We start from the raw sequence: 12,747 nt of genomic DNA, 5'->3' as shown, positions 1-12,747 counted from the left end.
TTACTATCACATGGCATTTCATTTTAGAAGGCGTTGGTTCGTATTCGATTGCTAGATAGAAGGCTTATCATGGGAAATGGGTTTCTTGATAGCGTGGAAGATAATGCGGCTGTCCGAACTTGGGCTGAAATCACACAGCGCGAGAAAGGTGATAGCTTGGCCGAGGGGTACATATCTGAATTGTGGGACGTCACCCGTGTCAGCGTAAGCCAAACAACTTGCAGGAGTTGAAGGAGATTTGGGATCAATGGAATGATGAGGTTAGACAGTTATTCTTTTCAAATTATGAGGTTTTGCATTATTTGCTTGATATGAAGGTGGATAAGCATCTCTTTCGGGCTCTTGCACAATTTTGGAACCCCGCTTATAGTTGTTTCACGTTTGGGAGGGTTGATTTGGTGCCTATAGTAGAAGAATACACGGCTTTACTTCGGTGTTCGAAGTTTCAAGTGGATAAGGTTTATTCGAAGGCTGTAAATGCACCGACCTTTTTGAAGAGGTTGATGAATATAACGGGGATGAGTGAGCAGTGGGTCACGGCTCGGATCTAGCAAAAAGGAGATGGCAAGTGTATTCCCTGGAAAATTTTGAAGGATCTCATCCTAGCGCACCCAGATGCAAGGAAGAAGGTAGATGTCTTTGCTTTAAGTATATATGGTTTGGTTATGTTCCCTAAGACTTTGGGGCATGTTGACGAGGCAGTCACCGACTTATTTGATCGGCTTGAAAAGAGAGTTACATCAGTCCCGGCAATTTTGGCAGAAACCTTCAGGTCACTGAATGCATGCCGGAGAACAGGAGAGGGTAGGTTCATTGGATGTGCGCAGCTCTTACTTGCATAGTTCCATAATCACTTTTGGAAGGTTGATAAGGTTTCATATCGGGTCTTCTCTGACAATTATTCACCATTGAAAGAGATAGTGGCTACACCGAGGAGGGACGACATCTCGGAGGAAAAGTGGATGGCTATTTTTCAAAATTTACAGGAAGGCGATATTGAGTGGAGAGCCCCATGGTTGCTTCCAGGTGAGATCCTATATCGATGTGGGGATTTTGATTGGGTTCCTTTGATTGGGATTTGAGGAGCCGTTAGTTATGCACCATTGCTAGTACTTAGGCAATACAGATCAAGACAGTTCGTGCCTGCAACTCAGGGATTGGCCGAGTGTGAGTTCTCGTATAGGGGCAATGGTTACAAGAGGAGAGTTCGTGAGATGGTCAGTGCATGGAATCAGACTCGCCGAATGAAGGGATTAGTTGTGGGTCCGATGACAACTCTCGAGTATGGCGAATGGTGGGCTAAGAGGATTAACGATAACATTCCTGGGCCGGGTTCAGAAGATAGTCCGCCAATAGAGGAGTATTTGCATGTTGTCCCTACTGAGCTGGAAATTATAAGGCATGACTTTGAGAGAAGAAGCACAGAATTAGAGAAGAAAATCGAGCAGATGAAGGAAGAGAAAGTGAGTTTGAGACTAGATGCGGATGTTCAGAAGCTCGAGGCTGATAAACTAAGAAAGGGGAAGAACAAAGCTGAAGAGGAGTTAGATAGCTTGAAGACTGATTACAAGAAGCTGCGTCTGTCCATGAGAACTGCCGGGCTGGGAAAGACTTCAGAGCAGTGGCGTGAAGAAATTCGAGAGGAAAGAAACAAGTCAGACCAGTGGGGAAGGAAATTTCAAGAGGTACAAGCACAAAATGAAGCCTTGGAGAAGAGCTTATCAGAGAGTCAAAAGGAAAAAGGAAAATTAAAAGACAGAGTAGTTGAGTCAGAAGGGTCTCTTCGTCAACATAAAAGTCGAAATTCTGTATTAGAGCTGAAAGCAAGTCTCGGTAAGATCGAAGAGATGAAGGGTAAAATAGAAGAGTTAGAAGCAGCATTGCGGAGTTGTGAGGTTCAAATTGAGCAGCTAGAGGTAAAAGAAGGTCGTCAAAATGAGTAACTTCATTATTTCCAAGATCAAGTCAGAAATAGGGATCGCGTTATGGGAGAAGCTGTGGTGCAGATTCGTGAAGTGGCAGATCACTTGCAAACTTTGGCGGTACAAGCCGATACGTTGAGCGTAAAGTACGAGCTAGAGTCGGATCGAGGACAAGAGTTAGCGTCGTTGCTTAAAAAGATCAAGGTCTTAAGTATTAGGGCAAATCCATATTTGTCGCCCATTCTATGTAAAGAGATTTATTTTCCAATAAAGTTTTTCTGAAAGTAATTGAAATTAGAAACAATGCATTTTCTGCATTGCATTTTCATCGCATTGCATACATTAGTAAATTATCAAAGGTTTCTGATTAATTAAAATCATTCCTCAGTTAACCTGAAAACCAACCAGCCAACCCAACACCCTTACAGAACTCAAGCAAAAACTAGAGAAATGGACCAAAGGTTGGAGAAATTAGAGCAAATGCAAATACAGATGCAGGAGCAATTGACCAAATTTCAACAAGATATGAGGGATCAGTTGTTCGAATTCCAAAAAAATATAATGTGCCAATTAACCCAGTTATTGGCTGGAGGGTTAGAAAGAAAGAAGAGCCCAGCGGTCCACTTTAGGGATAATAATGAAGACCCTACGAATCCTTCAAGTTTTACCCTAACAAATATCCAAGCACAACCAAATGCATATCCACAAAGGGTAATTGTTAACATCCGACCCCAATATCAGACCAGCAAATCAATTACGGTGAATCAGCCAGGAAAGGTGGTTACTAATCAGCAGGGTTCATCAAGACAAGAATCAGGTGTGAAGCCAGGTATTGAGAAGCTCCAGTTCATACCAATTCCGATGTCCTATAAGGAGCTGTATCAAGGCTTGTTCGATGAGCATGTTGTTGCTCCTCATTACTTAAAACCTCCACAACCTCCGTATCTAAGTGGTATGATGCGAACGCGCAATGTGAGTACCACGCAGGAATTACGGGGCACTCAATAGAGAATTGTATTGCCTTCAAAAAGCTGGTCGAAAAGCTCATCAATATGGGCATTGTCAAATTTGAGGTTTCATCCAGTGTAGAAAATTCGCTACCCAATCACATTTGATAATAGGGTGAATGTGATGCATGAAGAAGTGTTGAGAGGTGTTCACATCAATGCCATAGATAAAGACACAATCGAAAAGGGACCTTGTTAGATATCCACCTTTGTAAACCTAGGAGTGTTTTAAGCAATCGAACTGCAAAAGAAATATTTGTAGTATTTAGGGCTTATTTAGAGCAATGTTCAAAACACACTTATTGCTTTTAGCCTAGAGGCAATAAGAATTCCTTTGTGAAGTAGGCTCATGTTTAAATATCGTTATTTTAATGAAATGCATCCTTGCGATCATTTTTTGAACCAATATTCTTTCAGTCTGTCTGAATAATTATTCTTTCATTCTTTTGGATTTTCTTCCACATCATTCTTTCATTCATAATCATATTGTACATATAGTTCTTCATAAATTTATACATTCTTTTGTATATTCTTTGGTATTTATTATGGGCCCCCAGATATTAATGACTTGAATGACACTGCTACAGATTTAAAATCTCCTTTTGAGCAAGACATGTGTTTGGAGGGATCTCATGACTTTGAAGATGACATAGATCGTAGCCTATCTCCAGACTTGTTGAGGATGGTAGAGCAAGAAGAGAACAAATTTTACCTCTTGAAGAGACAATGGAGATTGTGACTTTAAGAGAACATGCATAACTAGATAAATGAAACAAGACCTTATTAAGCTACTTCAAGAGTTCAAAGATGACTTCGTATGGTTATACCAGGATATGCCCAAGTTAAGCACTGATATTGTAATATGAGCAATAGCAGAACGTTAAAAATTTGCAGTATGTTCAAGATTCACATCATGAATGATGCAGTTAGATTTCTTTGCCGGGGCAATACCTTCTTCTCTAGCTTATCCCATTGAAGTCAAGTTGTCATTTTTCCGTATTTTTGCTGGATTTCATCCTAATTGAAGCGGAAGATCTAAAATTTTCTCGGCATAGTTATATTTCTCCCCAAAAGGCTCTATAAGAGAAACTTGATGCCAAAGAAGATCTTTCGCATACAAAATGAAAATAGAAGATCTTTTGGGGAAGACCTTATCTGGAATAATATTGATTCTGATTGAAAGGGATGACCAGCACTTGCCTAATACTATGAGTGCAGATTCAATTCAAAAAAAAAAAGAAAGAAAAAGAAGAAGAACAAAAAATAAAAACAAAAAGAACCTCTACCGGGGCAATGTCTTTCCCTTTAGCTTATCACGATTTTTCCATTGAAGTTGAAAATCTTTTTCTCCAGGTATTGGCTGAGCAGAAGTAGGATGAAGATCCAATCTCGATACGATTAGTTGAACTTAATTGAAGGAAATCGGTTAAAAGCTATTCGTCACGATCAGATGTACCAAAAATGGATGATGCGAACTTACAACAAAAAGGTTCGTCCCAGAGAATTCCACGAGAGAGACCTGGTATTGAAAAATCCTTCCTCTACAAAAGGATTTCAGAGAAAAATGAGTGTCAAATTGGGAAGGTCCTTAGGTTGTAAAGAAGACCTTTTCCGGAGGAGCACTGATCTTGAGTGAGATGGATAGTAAAAATTTGTCTAACTCAGATTCAGTCAAGGAATACTTCGCTTAAAGAAGGAGAGGGCCTAGGTAAAAATCCGCAAAGGGCATTTTGAGTCACAAAAAAAAAAGAGATGAGATGTGAAAAAAATGAAAATGAAAATGAAAAATGAAAAATGGAAAAAGTAAAAGTGGAGAGGCTAAGGTGAAAACCCGCAAAGGGTGCCTTAGACCAAAGGGGATTTGAGTTGAAAACCCGAAAAGGGCAGCTCAAATTTTGATCAAAATGGGGCATGAGGTAATCAAAGTAGCTCAAATTCTGATCAGATTGGGGCATGTGGCGATCTTGCTATGCCTGAATCAGCAGGAAAGGGTACGCGACATTTTGGAGCATCGACAGAGTATTGTAGAGCTCCTAAGTACATGTCAAACTCAGAATGGTCTTCAGGAAGTTTGTACAGAGAAGTTCAAGCTGCGATATCTGGGGCACCTAGTTTTCATACTATTTATATTGAATTGCCTGTTCTTGGAATACTTCATTCTTTTTCAAGATACGAGTCAATTCCTCTTGTATTCTTAATATTCTTGATAATATGTTCATTTCAAGCTATGTTCTCAAACCAATTCTATTTTATCTTTTATTTTGTTCTTTTTGCAAAAGTGTTGCATTAGAATAATGATCAATGGACTAATAAAACTTTCACAAGGGAGGTTTTGCATATTGCTCTAGAAGTTTCTAAATAATGCAGTAACCTGAAACAGGACTATTTTTTAGAACGCGCTAGGTTTAAAGGTTGGAAATTTGATAAGGAAAGGTCTAAATTGAGATTATCCCTTCAGATTTTGTTGTCAAAATATTGATTAAACAAAGTGACAAGATGTCGTGTTGGTGACAAAGCGTCAATGAACAAGCAATCAATGATCACCTTGCAATAAGAAGAGGTTTCCTCAGAGAAAAAAATCATTCATTTGTGCATAGGCATTTGGTATGACACCTTGATAACGGTATAAAGGACCAAAGTGCTTCACCTTACGATAAGAGAAGATCGAGAGGCCAGATTTTTTTTCTACCCTTGGGTTACAGTGAAAAGATGATACAAATTTCTGTGTCCATGTGGATTAAACTTTAAAGTTTACAATGGGGTTTGTTTGATTAAGTGTTGCTTCAGAGATGCTAGCTGAGCAAGAGGACGTTGTAGTACGTCGGTGATAAAGCCTTAATAAACTTTAAGTAATGACAATCTAGGTGATAAAAAAAGATCATTCTTAATAAAATGACATTCTACATCCATTCAAATGTCATTCATACATGTCTAGTTAGGAGCATGTGATTCATTCTGATCATGATATCCTAATCATTAGGCATAATTAGGTTCATAAATATGAATTATACAGGTCATGTTCCCCAGAGAACAAACTGAAGAAACCTATCCTATCTCCCTGAAGTTGCAGTGGAGCAAACTGAAGATCTAATCCTATCTCCCTGAGGTTGCAGTGGAGCGGATTGACATACGGATCTTATCTCTCTGAGGTTGCAGAGAGCAGATCACATCAAGTCTTATCTCCCTGAAGTTGCAGTGGAGCAGGCAGAAGAAACTAATCCTATCTTCCTGAAGTTGCAGTGGAGTGGATTAACATCCAGATCTTATCTTTCTGAGGTTGCAGAGAGCAGATCGCATTCAGTCTTATCTCTCTGAAGTTGCAGTTGAGCAGACAGAAGAAACCAATCCTATCTCCCTAAAGTTGCAGTGGAGCGGATTAACATCCAGATCTTATCTTTCTGAGGTTGCAGAGAGCAGATCGCATTCAGTCTTATCTCCCTGAAGTTGCAGTTGAGCAGACAGAAGAAACTAATCCTATCTTCCTGAAGTTGCAGTGGAGCGGATTAACATCCAGATCTTATCTTTCTGAGGTTGCAGAGAGCAGATCGCATTCAGTTTTATCTCCCTGAAGTTGCAGTGGAGCAGACAGAAGAAACCAATCCTATTTCCCTAAAGTTGCAGTGGAGCGAATTAACAACCAGATCTTATCTTTCTGAGGTTGCAGAGAGCAGATCACATTCAGTCCTATCTCCCTGAAGTTGCAGTAGAGCAGACAGAAGAAACCAATCCTATCTCCCTGAAGTTGCAGTGGAGCAGACTGAAGATCTAATCCTATCTCCCTGAGGTTGCGTGGAGCGGATTGACATACGGATCTTATCTCTCTGAGGTTACAGAGAGCAGATCGCATCCAGTCTTATTTCTCTGAAGTTGCAGTGGAGCAGACAGAAGAAACCAATCCTATCTCCCTGAAGTTGCAGTGGAGCAGACTGAAGATCTAATCCTATCTCTCTGAGGTTGCGTGGAGCGGATTAACATCCAGATCTTATCTTTCTGAGGTTGCAGAGAGCAGGTCACATCCAGTTTTATCTCCCTGAAGTTGCAGTGGAGCAGACTAAAGATAGCAAATTTTGTTCTTTTAAGAAGCTACAAGGTACAAGTCCTACCTCCTTGATGTTGCAGTGGAGTGGATTGAGGCACCGATTCCTATACCCCTGAAGACGCAGTAGGTTGGGATGAGGCTACTTGAAGAGCGCTAAGGTCCAGTATGCCCAGGCAAAATTGGCCATCTTAAAGTCTTTGCTCTGTTCCCGTTACACGACAACGAGCAAAGAGGGGCAGCTGTAATAGGCCATTTTAGCCCGGGCCTAAATAAATAAGTATCAAAAAAATAAAACAACGACCCAATTACATTTGGCCAAATAAGGCCCAAGTCACTAAACCAAACCCTACATCCCAACCTAGCCCTAAGCAGCGGTTAACAGTAGCCGCCCCACGTTCGGCAGCCTCCCAAACCGTCCCACGTCTTCACTGGCACGTCCACTCGCACCACACCCACATATCTGCAAACCGCAAATAACAGGAAGAGGATGATACACACAGAAAAATAGAAAGGGATTTGGGGGTTATAAAAAGGGAGATGGAATCTGTAAAAAGGGTTAGCAAATTTTTGAGAAAAAAATTAAAAAAGAAAATACAAGAGAAATAAAAGATAATTTTGAAGGTGACGGCTTGTTGTTCTTTTCTTCTGTTCTTTTACCATTTTCATTTTACTTTTGTTTTTCTTTTGCTTTCTAAAACAAAAGAGATTAAAGAAGGGGAGTAAAGCTTACCAGCGTGGTGTTGTTGGATCCCTTTGTTTCATTACAATCGAAACAGGGGAAGAGTTTTGGGGGAGGAGATACGGCACAATGACAAAAAAAGAAAAATGGTTTTTAGGGTTTGAAAAAGGTTTTTTTTTAATTGATTTTAAAACGACACCGTATTTGGTGTACTCGAATGCTTGCGTGACCCGACCCAGAAACCCGATCAGATCCGCGTGTTTTAAGTAGATGGGTTATTTACGATTTAGGTCCTTCATGTTTTTAAAATCATTTTTTCTTATTTCTTTATTATTTTCAAATTTTTCCATAAAACTTTATTAATGTTTTAATTTAATCCAATAGTGTGCAGTGTTTCTGGGCGGGTTGGAAAATTTCTCTTTTGGTCCCTTATCTATTGCACCTGTTTTAGCTCACTCCTTTTCTTGTTTTTATTTTCAAAATTCGGCTCTCAACTTCTGCTTGACATTTTAATTTGGTCCTTAAATTTTTATTTTTTATTTTTTTTATTAGCTTATTTTTATTATGTTGTTTTTATTGTTTATTATTATAATTATTATTATATTATTATTGTATGTACAGGTGCGCATATATATGTATGTTAATATATATATGTATATTATAAATGTTTTAAATATATATATAGTTCATATATTTTATTATTATACCATTTTATTTTTTATAATTTGTATATATCGCACATGCATTATTATTTTATGATATTTATAAATTTTTTTCATATTTTTATAATCCTATATATTTTTCTTTTAAAATATACATGTTCTTACATTATTCAAATTATTATAAATATATGTTCGTATGTTATCTTTACATATTTTCATAATTTATTAATATATTATACTTTTATTATTTTTTTAAACGTACGAATATATTTTGTATGTATTTTATTATTATTTTATTTTCATGACTTTTGTATTCATATATATGTATGCACTAACATTTTATAATAATTATGCATTTTTTTTATATTTATTTCATGGTCATATACATACTAGTAGAATCCACTTATATATCATTTTTATATATATCATATACATGTATAGTTTAGGTTTAAAATATTCATTTCGTATTGCATTGACATTTTAGTATCTTTTTTTAAATACATTTTGATTTTGTCAAAACATTTCTTTTATGATTTAAAGATTTTCAAAATAAAAAACGATATTCAAAGTTAGGAATTTTCGAAGAAAATTGAGCCCTAACGTATTGGATTCTGATTTTCTTCGTTAATTCTGAATAACCGAGAATATTTGTTATTTAAAATTTATATACAAAAATTATTTTCGGGAATTCAATATGTTATGCCCTAACGCATTGGGCATGACATATTATTTTCTCGAAATGAAGATTTTCTTTAAAAAATAATTGAAAAGTGATATTCAAAATTCGGGGATTTTGAGAAATTGTACCCTAACGTATTGGGTCTCAATTTCTTCGCATGACTTGAATAATTGGTTATCCTTTTCGGATTTCAACATTTGAGTTTAACAAAATCTTTTTAATTTTCGACACCAAGACATTAGATAATCAATTTGGTACCGATTTTTGGGCGTTACGGGGGTGCTAACCCTTCCTCGTGCGTAACTGACTCCCGAACCCGTTTTCTCAAATTTCGTAGACCATAGTCGTTTTTAAGGTGAGCCGATCACACCTCAATAAAGGATCGGTGGCGACTCCAATTTTTGTTTTTTTAAAGTCGACAACTAAATTTTTGTTTTCAAAAAAATGGTTTCGACATGAATCATTAATCACTTATTTAAATTCCAAAATTATTATTTTATTAAATTTTATTATATTTTTTAGTTTTTTTTAAATTTATAATTTTTAAAAATATAAATATTAGAATTTCTATAAATATTTTGAATTTTCAAAATTATTTTCAAAATTTGAAAATTACTTTGATTTTTTTGTAATTTTTGTTAAGAGAGATGAATTTGCTTATTTTCAAAATTGACAGAGACCAAAACGGTATTTATACTAATCTGTTATTCGAATGATTCGAGTTATTCGAATTGTAAAAATTCAAATCGACTCGAACTCGAAATCCGAAATTTCTTATTCAAGTTGACTCGAATAGCTCGAATAACTTGATTCGGTTAACTCGAAATTTGAAATTTTTTTCGATTTTTTCGAATTGAATCGAATTTTGCTCACCCTTAGGTGTATGGGTTCGGTGTTATGAATTGGTTAAAATTTTCTATCAATCCTTGCACTCTGATAGAATTTGAAATTTAGTTTTTATATTTAAAAAATTAAAATTTAGATACTCTTTTTTTTTCAATTCAAAATTTCTCGTTCAATCATGAACATCAGTCGTATCTAGAGGTGATCATGGGCCGGGCCGAGCCCAGACAAAATTTTAGGCTCGGCCCGAAAGAAAATTGTTAAGCCCGAGTCTAGCCCGACCCGACCCATATTAAATATATATAATATATATAAATATATATTTGATTAAAAATAAAAAAATATTTAATATATAATTCGGGCCGGGCCCGTGCCAAAAAAATTTACCCAAGGCCCGGCCCGTTTTCTAAACAGGCCTCATATTTTTGCCCAAACCCATATTTCGGGCTTATATTTTTACTCGAACCTTCCATTTTCCGGGCGGGCCATCGGGCCAGGTCGGGTAGCCCAACCCATGATCACCTCTAGTCGTATCTATTGTTAAATTTTTTTTAACTTAGTATGTCAATTAGGCTATTTTCATATATAATAAGGTATGTGATTGACAAAAAATAAATATTTGAACTTAGCAAATTTTTAGTAAAATATTATTAATTCTAATGATTTAAATAAAAAAAGAGAAAAAAACATTTAATTTTTAAAGTATATGAATTAAATATATAATTTTATCAAACTTAATAGAGACAGATCAAGTTTCATATAATAAAGAAAAAAGATGATGCTTTTAAGCAAACCAATTGTGGATATGGCTGAGGTTAAGGCAGTGGAAATCCAGTGCAGGATGAGGCTTGTAACACCCTTCACCCGACTTGATCGTCAGGTCTGAGTTATGGAGTGCCACATTTGTTTTCGGAGTAATTACAGTCGAATACGCATTAAAAAAAAATCATTCACACATGCAATTAAGTGTCAATCACATTCAATTAATGTTAAACAATCAATTATGAGTCTTAATCGAGTTTACGAAAACTGTTTTGTCAGCCCGAGTACGAATTAGGACCAAATTGTAAAATTTTAGAAGTTCAGGGCCGACATTACAATGTCATCTCTTCCACGTCGTGACGTCGCCAAAATAGTAGGTCACGTTATGATCTCTGGGCACTCAACGTCGCGACGTCGCTTACTATTGGCCGACGTTGCGACGCGAAATCGCGACGAAGAAGGTTGGTCGTCAAGACGTGACCCCTATTTTTGGCAAAAATGAATCATTTGATCCCAATTCAAGTCATACACTTTACCTATTTGAAACAAGCCATATTATACAATCATCATCAAGAGAAATTCATGTCATTTCCTTCCAACAAGTTTCCAAACCAATTTTAACTAGATCCAAATCTACCATGACGTAAATCAATTCAAAACCAAATCATGACATTTTATACATTCCATTACAACTTCACCTATGCCAAAACTGTCAAAAACATGTCTTTCAACTTCAATACATTCAATTTTGCACTTAATAAACATATAAGTTCCATATCACGAGCACATTTTAGAGTACCATTCTCCAAATATCTATTCAATTCATTCATATATTAACCAAGCTACCAATTCAATTTTCTACCTCAATTATGTCATTTCATATGCTATACATATAATTATAGATCATCACATCTTTTAGCATAGAAGCACTCATATGTCCAACACCATATGTAATCCAAAACACCAAATCAATATAGTAGATAATATTTAAGACAAGCTTGACAAAAAGTAAACACATTCTCATACTAAGATACACACCATGACACTTATATACATGCCATAACCCTTAGACTCAAAATGATCATATAACTACCGATTCAGTGATAGTGTGAGCTTCGAGACGATTCAACTTGACGTGTTCCACAATGTGGCAATCTATAAGGAAAAGGGAAAACAAACTAGGTAAGCATATAAGATGTTTAGTAAGTCCATAGATATTAAAGAAAACTTATCTTATCTTTTATCTAAATACAATAAGCTACCATAACTTAGCATAGTTTGGCTAGACATAACATATCTAAACATCAACAAGATAAGTATTATCTTATAATCAAACCATATAACATCACAAGTACTTAACATGCTAATTCATGTCATATTAGGTAACAATCTCAAATTCATACTCAATCAAGGGATGTTACATTCACTTATATATCAAAGGCAACACTTTAATCGATTTTTATTACATAATTCATTCAATAACTTATCATTTGAATATCAAGTTCATTTCATCCCATTTTAATTTCTCAATTTCATATAAATTGATTTGCTTGATGGACCCTAGTAAACAGACTCAAATACACATGTATCTACACCACACTAGTTGTTTGTCTAAGCTGAATATATACATGTCAGGTTACCCGTCAGGACTAAACCTTTATAACAACACATCAGGTTACTCGTCCAAGCTAAACCTGTGTCACATGTATTTAAGAATTCGCAACAAGTGCTAGACCTTTGTAACATTTGTAATCAATCCCATACAAGCACGCACAAGACTCAATTGGCATGCCAATTGTATCCTAACCTTTACTAAGTTCACACAGATATCTTTTACACATATTAACATCACTTTTCAATTTAGTCCAATTCTAGCCTGATCATATCAATTTGCAACCAAACACATTTATATGTACAATTCAAGTACATAACAACCTAAATAAATAAATACCATATAAACTTACCTGATCAAAACACCAACAAGTTGATCCTTTAAGAACTAATCAACAATTTTATCTTTTCCTTGATTACCTCTGATTTGATCCAATTCTTGATCTATGCAATTATTCCATACAATCCATCAATACCGAGCACTTATACATTATTCCATGACATACGTGAACCTATATAATCTTATTTTTTCAATACCCTTAA

At 36.0% G+C, this 12,747-nt stretch overlaps 1 long non-coding RNA gene across 1 annotated transcript; it reads right to left on the bottom strand.

The window, feature by feature from the left end:
- Nucleotides 1–7,205: 7,205 nt before the first annotated feature.
- LOC121217915 (uncharacterized) lies at nt 7,206–7,794 on the bottom strand. Its single transcript, XR_005914136.1, has 2 exons — nt 7,699–7,794; nt 7,206–7,428 (listed from the first exon to the last, which is right to left on the bottom strand). It is a non-coding gene; the product is annotated as an uncharacterized lncRNA (long non-coding RNA).
- Between the last annotated feature and the right edge of the window lie 4,953 nt (nt 7,795–12,747).

This window comes from Gossypium hirsutum, chromosome D05 (assembly GCF_007990345.1).
Source record: "Gossypium hirsutum isolate 1008001.06 chromosome D05, Gossypium_hirsutum_v2.1, whole genome shotgun sequence".
In the NCBI taxonomy this organism is placed as follows: domain Eukaryota; kingdom Viridiplantae; phylum Streptophyta; class Magnoliopsida; order Malvales; family Malvaceae; genus Gossypium; species Gossypium hirsutum.
This window is presented reverse-complemented; position numbering and strand designations above follow the sequence as displayed.